General features: G+C 40.1%; 1 protein-coding gene across 1 annotated transcript in view; it reads left to right on the plus strand.

Moving 5' to 3' along the window:
• Positions 1 to 14,686, plus strand: part of ARHGAP6 (Rho GTPase activating protein 6) — a 529,979-nt gene that overhangs the window by 130,787 nt on the left and 384,506 nt on the right. The window lies entirely within an intron of this gene.

Raw genomic sequence — 14,686 nt, forward strand, 5'->3', positions numbered from 1 at the left:
CAATGTCTTCCTTCAGTTCAGTTCAGATGACATGTATGATGAACATGAACTTACATGTATGGTGTTTGAATGAATCTTATACATACACGTATTTCACCAGAAGTTACTTTGCTTTTAGAAAGAACTATTACTTACTTGTATTTGCTAGCCAAAGATCCTACGGGGACGTTTGCTTCGATGACGAAAGGCTAAAGGTAAAAACAGCATCAGTGTTGGTTTTGCAGCAACTCTTGCTCAATACCTTTCCTGGGAAGTTCTTTCTCATTTGTGGGTTTTTATCACATACTGCCTTCATAATATGATGGTGCTAGTTAAGGGCTTCTGTGATACTTAGTATGATTTGGCAAGCTATTTTGTGGGGGATTGGATTCTTTTTCTTTGGTGTTTGGAAACACAAACAATGTTTCATGCAAAACAATTTTAATTGCTCCTGAAAGTTTTTGTAAGAATGCCTTAATTTTGTATAGCAAGGGATACAAAAAAATCTACTAGGCAATTTCTCCTCATAATAACCGTATACACATGGCCTCTTCTTCCTCCCATTCCTCCATATCCTCCTCCTCCAACTCCTCCTCTCCCTTCACTACCTCCTTCCTCCTCCTCGCCCACCTCCTTCTCTTCCTCCTCCTCTTCTTTCTGCTCTTCCTCTTTCTCCTTCTCCTCTTCCTCTTCTTCCTCTCCCTCCTCCTCTCCCCTCCTTCTCCAAGAAAACTGAGGCACAGAGAATAAATTGGCACCCGAAATACTGCTAGTAATGAGTGGCACCAGGTGTCACGTTTACTCAGCAACCACCAGCTGTGCTAAGTCATGGATGACAAGCTAAATAAGAAGCTTGTAGTATTGCCAGGGAGTTGTCTAAATTGTTAATCCTGTGATGTAGTACAATTCGCGTTTCTGTATTTTTTGATGATTTGATAGCTGAGTTCTTGGTCAGACTGCTGGACGAAAATATCCCTTACACAGTTAACCTGTTCCTGGAGCTAGTGTTTGTTTCCGAGATACAAGAGGAATCTTTCCCACGTGAATCAGTCAGTGCAGTGCACTCAACAACTGCTGCTATATTACGGTTCACACTCTCAACCACTGTCCCTGTTCTGGCCCTTAGTGTGTTGTCCAGATAGCTAACACTGGGTAAAAAACAGCACCTACATCCCGTAGTTATTCAAACCAGCCACGTCTGAGTTCTCTAAGCCTGCCTGGATGATTTCCTCATTTGGAACTGAGAATAAGCACCTTTGCCTACATCTCCTTCCTCTTCTGCCTCCTGGCCTCGCCTCCTTCCTCATATGGCCCTGAGTGGCCTGGTGTGCCCCTGTCTCTTGATAGCTGTAAAGAACGAGTTCTTTTTCAGGGGTAGTTGTCTCCTGACTTGAGTAATGACAGTGTGTGCCCATGAGCTCCGTGCAGGTGTAGCGGAGAGGGAGCTCAGCTGGACATACTTTGAGGCCCCTCAGAGCTATGCAGCCAAATGCAGTTATTCTGCCATTTGTTCCACAGCAGCTGTTTTTCTCTACTTTGTGTGAGTGTAACAGCTAACTTGCAATCTGTTCATAAATTGCAACCACAGCATAGAAATATCGTTTCTAGAAATATTGTTTCAACAGGACCACTCATGATCTGCTTGCCAGACCATGCAATTGTTTCGTCCCCTCCTTACTTGAAGGAAGTATGTGCTCCCTTTAAAGAAGCTTTCTTCTTTTATAATTTTCTGTGTATCCCCTCAGACTCATTTTGGAATCAAGTCACCAACTCGAGGAATAAACTTAGTGATCGCTCCTGCATAAGAATGGGTCACTTTGGAGGCCCCCAAGTGGCTTCAGAGACTTTTGGAAGCTGGACTAGTCATTTAGTTGTAAAATATTACCTGCCCTCTGGATCATTGTACTTGTGGAGGCCCCTACTTCCAACAGGTGATCATGTGCTATGATTGCTGCAAAGAAGATTCTAGAACCAAGCAAAAGAATAAGAGGAAATTTCAAGAATAATTGTGGACTCTATGTAGGACTTCTGGGTCTCTAATACTATGGTATTGGTACCCACGGTAATTTTTCCAATGTAATTCTTTTAAATATTGCATTTATTGAGGATTTCCCATAGGGTCTCAGTTGTTTTAGACCAAACCGGTCTACTTATTTATCTCTATTAAAGTCTAAATATTCATTCTATACAGGTTAAATAGATCATCTTGTAGACTCATTCTCAGTAGCTTGCCCTGCTCTCGGAGAGGGATGGAGGAATCGAACCCGGGTCGGCTATGTGCAAGGCAAATGCCCTACCTGCTGTGTTATCGCTCCAGCCCTTCAACATTCCCACCAGTGATGAATGAGAGTCCCTTTTCCTCAACATCTGCTGGTTGTTACTGTTCTTTGTAATGTGTGACAATCTCACTGAGTGAGATGCCTCACTGTGCCTTTGAATTGCATTCACCCCATGACAATAGACTGAGTGTACTACTTCATATATCTTTTGGCTACCATTCTGTCTTCTTGAGAAATTTTCTGTATATTTGTTTCTCCAAGATTTTTTTTTTTAGGGCTGGAGCGATAGCACAGCGGGTAGGGCGTTTGCCTTGCATGTGGCTGACCTGGGTTCGATTCCTCCCTCTCTCTCGGAGAGCCCAGCAAGCTACCGAGAGTATCCCCCCCACCCCCCGTACAGAAGAACCTGGCAAGCTCACTGTGGTATATTCAATATGCCAAAAACTGTAACAACAAGTCTCACAATGGAGATGTTAATTGGTGTCCGCTCCAGCAAATCGGTGAACAACGGGAGGACAGTGCTACAGAGCTATAGACTCATCATGGAATTAGGCTGATGGGAGCATGGAAGTCTAAAGACAGTAGTACTACGATCAGAGATCCGTGCTTTTTCCCAGATAAAGGATAAAGTCACGCTACTTTCTGTACCTTCAGCACATAAAACACTAATAGGCAGCAATTATCCACTAACTGAATGAGCTTTATTTCCTGACATTAATCACTTATGCTGGTTCAGAAGTGGGAGTTGTGGTCTAGGTCTCTGGGAAACATTTCCTAAGAGAATGGAAGAGGGTATGTACTCTCTAAGTATCTGGCTGTGTGTTCATATGGATGGCTCAGGGCTCATCAAGCATAGACAGGTCTGCACAGTCCCAGAGAAACTGTCCTTCTTGGAATCAATGGACTAGTTTTAAATTGAATTCATAGTAATGAAGCAACTTTCTTAGGAAAATCAATCCTGCCAAGAAAGTTCAGTCATATTTCTGACTTTCTAAATTTGCTGTGGTGAGTAAGTTGGTTGTTTGAATGACTATTTCTCATGCAAGTTAACAGTAAATTGGTGAACTTTTATCAGCAGTTCTACACTGAGGATGATTTTTCATTGTCCAGAGACAATTTTTGACTGTCCCAAATTAGGAAGCCATATTGGTGGAGGCCAGGGATACTACTAAATATACCACAAATCATATCAAATAATTATCTCTCTTTAAGTGTCAATAGTGTTGTTTGAGAAATTCTGATCTTTATTTGCACAGAACAATTTGAATGGTTTCCAGAAATCTATACTAAAATGTTCAAGTGTTCAAAATATCAAGAAATGCAGAAATTAGTTTTAAAATGAAGCCCTTTCGTATTTTATAAATGAAAATCTTCTGAAAAACCACAACTGGTTTCTATTTACCAAAGTCTTAACTTTTAAAAACTTTTATTAGTTTTTATTGAATCTTCACACTGAAACTATACAAAACTGAAGAGGAATTCTGCCATTGATTATTGTTTTATGTATTCCAGGATTAGTAGAGCAAAAGTGTTACAAAATATTAAATTCTCCTGAAATGTTCAGCAAAAAAAAGATATTCTCCTATCTGTGTAATTGGTTCTTTCTGGGTACAGCTTGTGTTGCTCCTCTCCTAGAGATAAATTTTATTGGGAGGTGCTTAACTGTGCAAGGCTAGAAAAAGCAAAGAAAAATATAATTCAAGATCGCAAAGTCCCTTTTTACTACCAGATTTGACTGTGTTTGGATCCCTTAAACACAAGACTAACATCGTCCGATAGTTCCAGATGTCTCATATTAGAAGACATTTCCAAAGACTGAATGTTTCTCTCAAATGATCTCCAGGCCCATTCCAGGTACTTTTAAATTCTTAAAAATATGAAAGATATTGTTATCATGCTAGAGTTTATTTTTCGCTCTTATTTGTATATACTTTAGATTGTAGAGAACTTATAAGCAAGAACTCTGTATTTTTTAGAAATTAGAAGACAGGCTTAGAGAAGGAGCTCTTTTTGACAAAAAGGATATCTGAATTGTTTCTAATTAACTCTGACTTTATAGTGGTTTATTGAGTCATTTGGTACTCAAAGTATGATCTGGGGAACCCTGGCAGCCTCCTGATTCTCAGTTGTTCTTTGAGGTCAAAATTATTTTCATTATAATATAAAGACTTTATGTATTTTTAGTTTCATTCTCCTAGGAGTAAAGTGGAATTTTCCAGAGATCAAATTTTGTGTGATGCTGTCATCATGCTGGCTGTTAATGGAATGTGTGCCTTAGGTTTGAAAACTTTTTCAGTTTTAATTGCTAGTTCTATCAATAGCAATTAGTTTAAATAATAGAAACCCATGTGTTTGGAGCCTTCAATAATGTGTACAGTTTTGAGGAATCCTGGGACTAGACAGCTTTAAGAACTAGTCCTTCAGTGAGTGGTAGAGAATGTGAACCGAGTCCACCCCAATTTAAGGAGTCTCGGCATATTTTAAATTCTACAGCTACAGTATGAGCAGTAGCACCGGCAATTCCATTCTATAGAGAGCTTGTAAGAACCAGAAGCAGTTTCCAAGTTCTTGCTTCAAATCCAGACTTTGGGAATCTCAGCACTGCTGTCATTTGGAGACAGAGCACTGTTATGTGCATTGTAGTTTGTTTAGCTTTATTCCTGGTGACAGCAGCGACCTCCAGCTATGACAGCATAGTTATTTCCAAATGTCCCTTGGGGGGGAAGATAGTTTTCTGTTATTGCAACAGGATATTTCTGCTTACATCCCATTGTTCAGAATGTAGTCGATTGGCCATTCCTAACTATAAAGGACACTGCACAGCTGATTATTTTTTTCCAGTTCACATTCTGCAAGATAAAATTTTTATCCTCCTTACTATGAGAGGCAACTCTGAGTCTGATCTTATATGAGAATGCAGGCATCCAATGTTTGAACATTTTAAAACAGAGTAAGCTACTGGATTTTGCTGAGGTATTTATATCTAGGTCCAGAAATCTGGAGACTCCTCTGATAAAAGTGTTTAACAATTAGTCTTCTTTTATGAAAATTCCTGTTATGCACTTACTTGAGGGAGAGTTCAAATATACGATTTCTCCTCCATAGATATTGCATAGTGCAAAATTCAAGTTTCAGTAACAAAGATAAAATCAGTTTATAGCTGCTTTGTGCTTTGTTGTCTTCCATTCAGATTTCAGTTCAGAAACATGGTTTTTTTTTTGGTGTACAGTTTTTATGACACAAGTGAAATTGTAGCTTTCAGGAGGTTATATAATCTGTGCTGATGATCATTGTTCATGAAGGAACAAGTTACTTATCTTATAATGCAATTTAGTATGATTTAGGTGGGGTCTTCCAATAAGCAGAATCTAAGATCGGGATTTAGTTTAAGGAGGTTAATTTGTAGGGTTTGACTAGAGTAATAGAAAGACAAGACTCCAGGGCTGGAGAGATAGCACAGCAGGTAGGACGTTTGCCTTGCACGCGACCAACCCGGGTTCGATTCCCAGCATCCCATATGGTCCCCATGCAAATCATATAAAATCATATAAACTTGCCTCAGAATTATCCTACTGAGAGTCAAGGAATCTGGAGAAATAGTCTTTATTCTTCAATTTCCCTGCACAGTGTGCTCAGGGCCTGAGCTCTGTCCTCAGACCAAGAGAAAACCCAAAAGATGAGGACTGCTTAGGTCTGCGGAAGGAAGTCGGTTGTGTGTAATAGAACTTTAAATGTGGAAAGGTTAAATATCTCTGAGTCATTTAATTGGATGCTTGTTTGGCTGGGTTAAATCCCATGCTCAGACCCACCAGCCTTGTTGTATGCATTGTGTGGGATTATTGACTGTGATTAAGCAAAAGCAAACCAGCAGAGGCACAACCTCTGAAGGCTGCGTTCACCAGAACATTGGCAAAGTGAAAAGAGGCACAGATTTAATCGAAGTGATGGTCAGGGAGACTTTTTCCCAAAATCTATGGAGTGAGTCACAGTGCAGTGACTTTGATGGGGTGAAGAATTTGGAGAGAATTGGTGAAGTTGGACCAATGTCCTGAAAGATTCTTTTTCTAGGACATCAGAGCTTTTGATTAGTGGTGAAAAAGGGTCTGAGGTCAGTACTGAGTCCTTCCGGGTCAGCAAGAATGCTTGAGCATGATTAAGCCAAAGCTAAACTGCTTGCACAACACCAGTTGAATCCATACAATCTGCAGAGCATGACGCTCTAGCTCGCTGCCTGATCTTGTTCCATAAAAAAGCCAAGCAATTTACTCAAAGATGCAGGCTAACTGCCCTGAACCTACATGTGGGTAGACGTGATTCTAGAAAGTATTAGCAGAGGGGTCTGGGGACAAGATTAAGAGTAAGGACGATGGCCAAATGAAAGTTGTGTTTAAGACCCTCATCTGTACCAGCAGTTGGATAGCTGTTGGATAGCTGATAGGACCCTGGTTGCTGAACTGACTTTGGATGAAGAGAATGAAATTGGGCAATGATGACAATAGCATCACAGAGGAGAAAAGAGCTACCTGTAGAAATTCCTGTAATTTTATTTCTAGTCCCCCTCAGCATATTCCAAAAGAAGCTACGGTGATCCATATAGAAACAACTTCAGTAGCTGACTAAAAATGTAAAGCCACTGAGCACTTACAAAGTGGCAAGTCCAAATGGAGATATGCAGTGAGGGTGAAGAACGGACACTGCCTTTTGAAATTTAAATGTCTTTGCTATATAAATTAGGGGAATAGAATATAGTTTGAAATTAATTTCAGATGTTTTCATATATTTCTTTTGGGTTTTGCTTGTGGGGGCCACACCCTGCGATGAGCAGGGGGTACTCCTGGCTCTGCTTGTAGTCCTGACCGTGCTCAGGGGACTCTGAAATGTGGGTACCAAACCTCGGTTGGGTGTGCAAGGCAAGCGTCCTACCGTCTGTTTTGTTGCTCTGGCCCCTCCTTACTTTTTAAATATGGCCAATCAAAATTATAAGCCAACAAAGCTGTTTCAGTTTATGTTCCACATTATAATCTCTTTCTAATGATGTCCTGTACCAATGGGCCTCCGTCAGCTAGAAGTAATTTTTTCTCCCAGGGCACATCTATAAGTGTCTGGAGACATTTACTTCTGTCACAGTTAGAGAGAATAGAGCGCTGTTGGTATCTAATAGGTACTGAATTTCACTGTAGATGATGCTAACGCATTTTGCTCAATTATCTCACTAAACCCCAATAACTCCAAGATAGGCTGAGCAGGTCCCTCTCACAAAGTAAGATCCAATCCTAAATGTTATTGCTGTGCTTGCAATAACAAGAGTTATTGCCCGAGAGTCCTTATATGGTCCCAGGATAGCCCACAGGATAGCCCAGTGTTAACATGGGTTCAGGCAGAAGGGTTTTCTTTAGAGTTGAGATAGTGTGTATCTTTTGGGCTCGTTGACTTTGAATTGCCACACAGTACTTTAGGCACTTTGTATTGATGTTATTTTATTTGTGTCCAGTAAGAATGATTGAGAGGTGGAAATATACTGTTTTATTAATCAAAGTATGGTCCATACAGTTGAAGAACTGGCTGAGCTATTGCATATAGGGGAGGAGATCCAGATTGGAATCTCTGTCCTTTCATAGAGGAAAAGATGGAAATCCTTAGATAAAGCTCAGGCCTTTTTTCTTTACATTGAACAACCCATCACCCTAGACAAGTTCCCCTCACCTTAGTGTTGACCACTTCAACCTTCTAGTCCCACACTCATCTTTCTAGAAGCCTTCCAATATTTCTTCAGTTATTCTTAGGATACAGTCTATACTCTTTGTCTTGGACTGGAAAGGTATCAATTTCTATGCAGGACATTATTCCTAAGGATGCAATGTATTTTGGACTCAGTAGGTTAAGAATATCAGAATGACTGCACTGTGGTACATGTTTGTCCCAGTTATTCATGGAACTAACTCTGGAAGATAGATTTCACGCTTGCTTTCTCCTCTGTCAGTCAACTTGAGCAAGCAGTGTTTTGCTTATGTAGAATGAAACTCATAACCACGAGGGCGAAAAACACACTTCTGAAACCCCCCCTAAAATCAGTAGTTTTGATACTCAGAACAGAGGGCAGGGACAGAAAGATAAGTGAGACCAGGTCAGGTAATCTTGGTTCATTAAAATCAGCTGAGAAGAAGATAAATAATTCTGTTGGACCCTTGACTTGAACTTTAAGTGATTATCAAACCAGAAAAGAGTTTATTAGAATGAAACATTTAGGTAGGATGGCATGCTTCATTTAAACTATCTTTTACTTAAAATCTACAAATTACCACTACTTTCACAGAGGGGTGTTCTGATTTATGTCATCTCTCCACCCAGCTCCCTTATAAATATGACTAAACCGCGGTAAAGTGGAAAAATTTGTAGCGATCTGGAAAGCCTTTAGTTTCCCAAGTGTAGAGGCTCTGGAGTGCCACCTAGTGGGAGTGAGGTGATCAATCCTTCAATAGGCTTTCAAATACGTTGCTGAGAATTTGTTCTCTTGAGCCCAACATGAGTTAAGCCAGGTTAATTTACGTCACTGTGAAGCATAGTGATGTCCTCTTTAAAAACGGCAGTCTTCCATCTTCTTAAAATTTATCTGCTATAGCTACACTCTTAGAGTGGGCCTCTTCCTCCTCTCCGCCCCCCTACCCCCCACGCCACATTATTTGACTTATCACCATTTCCCGAAAAAGAATGATCTCTGACAGTATTAGCCAAAAGAGTGTCTCTTGCTCGTTTCTCACACAGTTCAATGAGTGTGTTCCTAGGGATTCAGGGACTCAGACTCCTCCCACCTTCTAATTCAACCTTAGGAGCCCAGGATTCAGAAACTCTAAAGACCTACCCGGATTGTGAATGCTGTAGCTTCTTTAAACTGCACGGTCAGCATATTCCACTCCCGCAGCTGAAGATTCTGTTTTGTAGCCTGAGTGTGGCCGTATTTAGGCCGATAGTATGTTACCTGTGGACACTGAGATTTGAAGTTGATGCAATTACGTCCATCAGTTTTCCTTTTTGGTTCGAGCCCCCCAATACAAAAATAATCATTCTTAACTCATGGGTAGTACAAAACCAAGGGGGCAGGTCATGGTCTACTGGTCCCGGCTGGAGACCCTAGGAACGTTTTCCTTCTTGTAGGAGGTGGAGAAAGAAACGTGCACGCGGAAGTTCTTCTGACTCTCCTGGAAGCAATTGATTCACCATCACTACCGCTGCCTTTTGAAGTCAGGTTCTTCCTTGGTTTTCATCGTTATCAGTTTTATTTTAAGTCTGAAAGTTGATATTCTCAGACGCTTGTTTATGTTATTGTAATTCCAAAGGAACATGAGTAAGAAATGGCATCACCTAAGGAAGGGCGGAAGAAAGAAGGCAAAAGGGAAAAAAATACTGAAACAAATTGTAAGTTTAAAGAAACTCTGTGTGAACTTTTTTAGAGCATTTGGCTCTACTTCCACGAATCCACCACATCCTCTAAACTCTGCCTATCCCAGCTTCTCGTGGCAGGTAAGTGTTTTCTTACCATGCGGTAGCATTTGCTTTTCCAATAGGCAACTGTGACCTGGGATATTTGAAAAGTAGAAGTCATTATTTCCTAGCAGTATCTCACAGAATGAGCATTTGAACTGCTTCTCATATTTGCACGATTTCATTGGCTATTATAGTGTCAAGTACTCTCTTTTAGTCAATGATAAATTTTCTTACTTCCCTTTCACTTTCTTGTTTATATAGCAATTGATTCATCTTCGGAAGTGGTAGTGGCTATTTAAAATCCTGCTGGTATTCAGTGTTTGTCATATTTTTGGAGAATGTGTTATTTTTACTTTACTTAGTCTGTTTATCAATGCCTAATAATGCCAATGGAAGTTAAAATATGTTCAGAGGTAACCGTACCCAAGCAGTATTGCGAAGTCATGAAGAGATGCATGATCATGGTAGGTACAATTTTCAGATTTTTGAGAAAGTATTTGTGCTTTTGAAATCTGAAAGTATTTCAGATTTTTGAGAAAGAATTTTGAGAAAGTATTTGTGCTTTTGTAGACTTAAAGGAAAAATCTCATAGCATAGTGGCAGGGTGTTTGCCTTGCCCGCAGCTGGCTCGGGTGAGCCAGGTTCGATTCCGCCGCCCCTCTTAGAGAGCCCGGCAAGCTACCGAGAGTATTTCACCCACATGACAAAGCCTGGAAAGCTACCTGTGATCTACTCAATATGCCAAACACAGTAACAACAAGTCTCACCATGGAGACGTTACTGGGCCCGCTCGAGCAAATCGATGAACGGGAGTTCAGTGCTACAGTGCTAAAGGAAAAATGCAAGGAAATAACTGAAAAGAAAAATGAATATAATGTATATTCCATATCAAGACAGAAAGATATGAACAAACAAGATTTTCCTATATATTCAAGTAATTTGGGATTACTTTTTGGATTTTGGATTGGTTATATTCAAGTAATTTTGGGTCAGCAGATTTCAAGGCAACATTTGCTAAATACGAATGAAATGTCTGGCACAACAGAGATTTAAAAATAGGTCTCTTTTTTGCTTTTTGGGGCAAAACTGGCGATGCATAGGGGTTACTCCTGGCTCATGCACTCAGGGATTGTTCCTAGCAGTGCGCAGGGGACCTTATGGGATGCTGAAAATTGAACCTGGGTCCGCCACCAGCAAGGCAAACGCCCTACCCGCTGTGCTATTGGTGCAGCCCTTAAAATCGGTCTTATTCACAAAAATTAACCGCTGCCACTTAGCATAGTTGACAAATATGAATAAAAGTTGCGTCCTGGAAAGAAAGAGAAATGAGTGATAGGGAGAATGGTACTGGGTACAGTGGACTGTCTGCAGGTCAGTGCTCATCCGCAGGTGTAGACAGATTGAAAATCACTGGTCTGCTTTCTTGTTATTAGTGCTGCTCTGTGGATTTGTCTTGAGGCCACGTTCTGGTCCTCAGGAGTTAGAAGGTTGAAGAACTGCGCAGGGCGAATCCTAATTTCTGTTTCATGTTGTTTTCCACATTGCCACGAGAGGGCAGCCAGTCCCCATATTGAAAACCATCAATTCAAGGAGTATGTTTGTCCCTAACATTTTCAGAAAGTATCGTGATACGCAGGGATATTATTTTTTTAAAGCTCACGTTTGCTGTCCTTTCTATTGCATGCATGAAAACTTGACGCATGCAACAGGCACAAACCAGGAGTCATGAAAATATAGTGTGCATTTGCAACATACTTGCCCCGTCTCTTAAAATCCCTGTGTCTGTGAGCCAGTTGATGAGCTTTCTTAGGTTTCTTTCTGAACCACAAAGTGGTAAGTCAGTGATGTTTGGGGTGAGTCCCTCCCTTCTTATAACCCTTCCCCATTGTTCTTCTCTCTCATTACTGCCTGTCACTCATTCTTTTACAACCACACAGACCTCCTAGCTGTTCTTTGGATTCAACAAACTCACTACTTCTTTGGGAATGTTTTTTTTTTTTCTTCTGTTTGTCTGGAATGCCCTGCCTTTGTGATCCACATGTCTCTTTTTCTTTTAGAGTTTGAGTTTTATATCTATGTTCAACCTGAGCAATTTTGAGACAGGCTGAGCTGAGCACCTTGTCAAATGGTATCTGAGTTTGTCTTTATTTCGCTCTCCAGAATCTGAGAATTCAATCTTCCTCCCTTAACTCTTCTACTGAATGCCATGAATTAAATTCTTGCCTATATATCCAGAGAGGTAATAGTTATCTATCATTGTTGGAGAAATTGAGAAAATTATCTCTCAATTAACTTTATGTGTTCTGTGATTCAAATGAGGAAAGCTAAGTTGATTTTGTTATTTAGTCTCTTCATAAATTTTCCTACGGACCATTTACTATGTTATGAATATATTTGTCAATTTGTTTCTCATTTCCCCACTAAAACAAAAGCTCCAAGAAGATAGGAACTGTAGGTTATTCACTGTTATATTTCCAGTCTCTAAATGAGTGTCTGGCAACAGTTTGTTGGAGAGATGAATGAAGGTATGATGAATGAATGCATGTCAAAAAGGCTTTAAAAGGTAATATCATGCGGGTTTTATAAGATAAGTGGTATTGGGAATAACAGTGTGATTTAATGTAATGCGCTTGGAAACTGGAGATTGCAACATTCAGGTAAATAAGTGCCTTTCTAGGATTTTTCTCCTTCTGGGAGGATTGTTTCACGTTGTATACATATTGTATTATTCATGTTGCATTTTTAACAAAAATATATCATATTCCATGAGCAGCTATGAGCAGTTACTACCACCTGTCAACAGTTTTGTGTTCCATATACCATAATTAAAGGCTGTATATGGATTAGAAATTTAACCTACCAAGAAAAAAATGTTATATAAAATTTCAAACCGTAATTCACTACTTTGATTTATCTGAATTATTCTCTTATTAATTAAAGATCCACATGCAAATGCATCACTCAAATAATAGAAGTCTGTGTTTTAGTAGCTAAATGCATTTATAATCTGTGTCTGTTGAGCCAGCGGTAGTCATTGGACAGTCCTTACATGTTTGTGATGAGGTAAGCAAGTGATGTGACATTATACATTTAGAAACTTTGGGGTCAAGGCTTGGGCTACATCTTGGTTTGTCCAGGGACCGTTCATGGCTCTGCACTCATGAGTGATTCCTGGTTGTTCTTGTGAGATTTGAGATTCAATGCAAGACCTTAACTCCACCCCCTACTATCTCTTCCCCTCCACATGTAGAAACTTTTATAGAAAAGTAATGGCATCATTTGATATATTCTGAATCTAATCTCTAATACTGGGCTTTCGTGCTGTATTCTGTTAGTATTTGTTTTATTTTGATTGCTGTTTATGAAAGTAAGCATCTGCAATGATTTAGGTGAAACAGGATTGTGGTCTTGCTCAAACAGGTGGTTTGTTTGATTTAGAATGTGATTTGTGGACTTCCTTTGGTCCCACAAAACTTGATCTTCAGGAGATCCCAAAAATTAGCCTTGGAGTCTGCCAGCATCAGCTCTTGTGCTGGAGGCAGTTTCTGCCTATGCTGAGAGGTAGTATCTCAAACGCTTGCATATACCAGACTTGATGCCAAGACTCAGAAACTGTCCTTTAGAGAAGGAGACAGAGAAAAGGAAGCATAGCTACGATGAGGGGTGTGAGGGGGCGGGGGAACTGTTAGAATCATAGGCATTTCCTGGTGTTTAGGGATAACATTTTCCCATAGAAAGCCTAGAATGCCAGTTACTGGGCTTTGACCATTCACCCTTTCAGTGCTGTTTTGAGATTTAAATGGGTGTCAGAAAGGCTAAGAGTTTCAGGTTACTTGTTCTTTTATGCATACCTTGGAAACTTGTTGGAGAGCCTGGAAGTTGTATAGAGAGGTTCTTTGCTTTAGGAAGTCTACCTTCCCAGACACAGGAAAAAAAAAAGCCTTGACTTCCCAGGATCTGGGTCCTCACCTGAAGATCTTGTTTTAAGTCATTCAGTTCTAGGTAGGCAATGGAAGTATGTTTCCCAGGAGCCCAGGAATTCACAACTGCTTGTCCATGTCATTTCAAAGCATGCGAAGAATCTGTGTTGATAACATTCTATAGATTAAAAGGACACACAACCTCTTATCTAATTTCCTGATTTGGAAGCCCTGTGGACACAGTTAGGCAACTCTGCTGGTCAACTGCAGCCTTAAGATGTGAATCCTATGGCACTCCTGGCTTTACTCAGCTGTGTACTCCTGTGAATCGGGAGCATGGTCTTAGAGAAGCTGGAATTCACCACAGTGATTCTTCTTCCTTGTCATTGAAAGCTTAGCAAAGCGTTTTTGTTTATTTGTTTGTTTGTTTTTTTAATAAAGTCTCACAGGAAGGTACCAGGAACACTGTCTACTACTTTAAATATGCCTTCTTTTCTCAAAACAGGGATTCTGAATTTGGTGTCCTGAATTCTCAGTGGATATTCATATCAAGTGATAGATCTTTGAAATCACGATTACGATCATCCTGTTGTTTGTTGATTGCCTCTAGTAGGTACCAGCAACATCTCCTTCTTCCTAGCTCTGAGATTTTAAAAGAGTCACATTCAATGCTCTTTCCGGGCTAGGAGAATGAGACCTATCATTGTTACTGGTATTTGGCATATTGAGTACGACACTGGAAGTTTGCCAGACTCTGCCGTGCAGGCAGGATACTGCCGTGCGGGCAGGTAAATGCGAATTTTAGTAGCATAACAAAATTTTTAGTATATCCCATATCATATGAGGTATTGATATAATTATGTCTTGTGCTTTGAAAAACAAACAAACACACAGATGATTATTTCCTTCAGGCTATAATAAGGTTGCAAATTCCAGGACTTCTACAAAACATATCAATCTCATTTTATGCAAACTTGTGCAATTTGGGGGCCATAGTTATGTTAAAACTGCTCATTGATTATGTAA

The sequence above is a fragment of the Sorex fumeus genome, unplaced genomic scaffold (genome assembly GCF_029834395.1).
Source record: "Sorex fumeus unplaced genomic scaffold, SorFum_2.1 ptg000086l, whole genome shotgun sequence".
Taxonomy (NCBI): Eukaryota; Metazoa; Chordata; class Mammalia; order Eulipotyphla; family Soricidae; genus Sorex; species Sorex fumeus.